Here is a 3,998-nt window from a genome sequence, read left to right on the forward strand (position 1 = left end):
GTTCCTGGTGTCATTAGTTACTGATACTATTTTTTTTTAATTTCATTGACCTTAGTTCTCAGTTTCTATAAACAAAAGAAACGCTGTGTTTTTTAAAGTCTCTGTCACTTTGTTTTCTCAAAAAGTCCTCGAGTAGATGTTGAAACCTGTCTTATTTCGGGTATATTCGGAATTCCGGATATTTTTTTTAACTTTTAGTTTTTCTGGGTTTCCAAAAAGTTTTCCGTAAATACTAATTTAAATGTATATTTTTGCTAAATTTTTCGTTTTTAACTTTTTCAGTCATTACAAAAGAAAAATCTCAAAAAGTTTGAGCCATCATCATAAGGATAATAATAAAGACGGAAATAAATTCCAGATTTTTTTTTTTCTATTAACTGTTTTCCGGATTTTTTAAAATATGACCTGGATAATTTTTGGTTGGAACATAAAGGACAATAACAAAAGACCGGAGTTCAAACTTTATATGGCTGTAATTTTTGAACGCAAATTATTTGAAATTAAAATTATAAGTTTACGTGTAATAATCAAAAATTAAATATTTGTTAACAATGCCCCAAACAATGTAATCGAGGTAATAACTTTTCAAAAGCAATTATAAAAAAATAATAATAATAAAAATTGGGGTTATTAAAGATTTAAAAGTAACTAAATATATTTTTAAACTAAAATTTTTTTACTTTAAATATGTTTACTTTAATATCTTTGCTTGGAACATGCTTTGAAAAGAAACCAGCAATTTGTCAGCATCTTTTACATAATTTACAAAGAAAGAAAAAAACATTACCAATACTTAGTTTGTATATATTAAGAGTTTTTATTTCATATAAAAGAGATTTGTGTATAAGGGGTGTAAAAGATAAGAGGGGGTTGTTTACTTCTTTTGATGATAAAAAGGTTTTAATTTTACTTTTATACTACCCCAACAACTTTTATACTTTAATCATTGCTTGGGGTACACAGTGATTTAGAAACGCTTAAAATTTGCCCAAAATACAGTTTTTTGAGTAGCGCAATTTAAATGATGTTATTACCTAATTATTTACTACAGTTTCTTATAATTCTAACGGTACAAAAAAGTAAGTACTGAAATAATAGATTTAAACGTTAGCTTATGCTTGAAAGTGACCGAAAACAGCTCCTTTTTATCATTAAAATTTTATCATTATTAAAACTTAATTTTTTCCCTAAATACAAAACCTTTCATTTTAATTTTCATTATATACAAAGATATTAGATAATTTTATCTTAATTTTATAAAATACTTGAATTATGTATTTATACATCTTGTAAGAAATGCATTTAAAAAATGAAATTTTAGCAAGTTTAAAATGATTTTAATAGAGCTAGGACCTTTTACCTTTACGAAGTTAATTCTTTTTTTAAAGAGAGTTTGTACCATTCTATAAGAAACTAAAAAAGTCAGCTGCCCCAACTTGCCCTATTTTGAAATAATGTGGTTTTAAAAAGTTTATTTTATAAAAAAAATTAGCAACGTAAAAATACGACATAAATTACCTTTAATTTTTTATGTTTTAAGAGTCCTTTTTTTTGAGGATTAAGCAATATTTGATTTTAGTGTTAAACATATTTGATATCAGCATTATTTCATCAAGTAAAAATCGCTTTTGACATCGGCATAACTTAATGAGCAACCTATGAAATTGCACTCTTTCTAAAAACTATCCTCTGGGGCAGAACCGCATAGACGCACAGGAGGCACAACAGCGTATTTTTGATATTTCGTCGGGTTGGTGGCAGAAGTTGGTAACTACATTTTTTCGTAAAATGATATTTTATGATATTTGTCATCATTTGGTCAATATCTTCGTCAGGTAAAAACTTGTAAGTGATATTATAAGGATAAATTACTCTTTTTCAAAGTCAAAATAAATGTAAGTGCTCCTAAGATCAAAATAGAACAGGCTAAGATTTGTAACATCACTTACTGACTTCTGGGATTAGGTTTTGCTCACACTATGGGCAACACTGCTTGGTAAAGTCACTTACTTATTTTTGCCTGACATATTTTAAAAACATTCCCGTATGGTGGCAGCACTTACCATTAAACCCAACTGACATTCCTGTCAAATTGGTGTGTGTGCTTTTTGCTTTGATTAAAGAATCATATTATTTGGAGTATTTTAAGCAGTGTAAAACGTATTTTTTTTTTTTTTTTGTAACATTAAAGAACATGTCAATTACTGAAAAAGTTAGTAAAAGGACACTAAAAATGGTGAATCTTGTGAAAAAAACGTGTTCCGAAAATGATGATTCTTGCTACCAATCCACGACATCTGATGTGAGTATTATTGTTTTATAATGAAGAAAATGATTTAATCCTTTTGCCCCAGTATTACTGTGAGCTTATTTAATCATTGGTACACAATTTTTTATAATTTTTATAATAGCAATTTCGTTACAGGTTAAAGAAAAAATGCTAACGCCGGAAATGGATACTAGTGAAATTACATTATTCGAGGATTGTAATACTATTATTGTGGACTACTATGATTTCAGTAATAATGACGTTTTTGTGGTAAAGTTTGTACCAAATCAATACTCAAGTTCCGATCAGGTAAAAATCATAACTTATCAATTACAAATCAAATTAAAGTAAGGAGTCTCATTATAAGTATTTATCTATTATTATTTTTTTACATCTTCCATAATCGTTTTTACACTATGGTAATTGGTACATTTTGTTGAAATATTATGAATTCATAATTATATTATTCAATTTTAGGGTAATGAAGCACTGCTTAGTGAAGGCACACTACATGAGAGCGAAAAGGGTGCGGATCTTGTGCCTAATAACGGGTGATGCGGAAGTTATCGGACAAATCCTAATTTCATTATTTGAGCATAATAATTAGTTTTTATGGTTTTATGCGTCGGCATAAACGTTCTATAAAATATAAACTTTATTATTTGAAACACAATTATTTAAAATGAGGTTAAATGCAGCTGAACGAGAATCTTTTCGAAAGCGACTAAAAATGTTTTTTGTAAATAAACCTAATATTAAAAAAAAAAAAAATCGTAAACCATTTTGAAAAGGAAGGATTTGCTCGAAGTACAATATATGATAACCTAAAAAGACTTGAAAATGTTCAATCGTTTGCTGATAGAAAGCACCCTGGTTGTCCGACATCCTGGACTAGAGAAAAGAAAGCCGAATTAACGAGACTTGTCAACAATCGAAAAGGGGTCAGTCAGAGAAAAATAGGTATTAAATTCGGTGTAAATCAATCGACAATTGGTCGTCAGTTAATAAAAAGTAATATTAAATATAGAAAACGTGAAAAGACTCCAAAATACACTATAGAACAACAAATAAAGGCAAAGGAAAGAAGCAGGAAACTAGTTAACCAACTCTATAACACAAAATCGCTTCTTGTCATCGATGACGAAAAATACTTTTGTTTTGCAGGGGACAACATGCCTGGAAATTCTGGATACTACACAAACAAACAAATTGACATGCCCAGAAAGTGTTCGTTTTATAGGAAAAGAGAAATTTCCAAAAAAATTATTAATGTGGATAGCCATATCTGACCGTGGTTTGTCCGAGCCATTGTTTTGCACTTCCAAGGCTGTAGCGATCAATTCATCAATCTATATTAACGAATGTTTAGAAAAACGACTTCTTCCATTTATTCACAAGTATCATGGAGACTTTAACTATTTATTTTGTCCAGATTTAGCAAGTTCTCATTGTTCTAAAGATTCTCTAAATTGGATGAACCAATATGTCTATTACGTTGATAAAGAATCCAATCCCCCAAATGTGCCTCAAGCACGACCAATTGAAAATTTTTGGGGACATTTGGCACAGAAGGTTTACGAGGGAGATTGGCAAGCTTCAACAGAGCAAGTTTTGATTGATCTCATTAAACTAAAACTACAAGAAATTATTTAAACTTTTTACAGTCGCATATGAAAGGCGTCAGAGCAAAATTGAGATCAATTGCAGATGGTGGTATTTTTTCATATAA

The sequence above is a fragment of the Hydra vulgaris genome, chromosome 13 (assembly GCF_038396675.1).
Source record: "Hydra vulgaris chromosome 13, alternate assembly HydraT2T_AEP".
NCBI lineage: Eukaryota > Metazoa > Cnidaria > Hydrozoa > Anthoathecata > Hydridae > Hydra > Hydra vulgaris.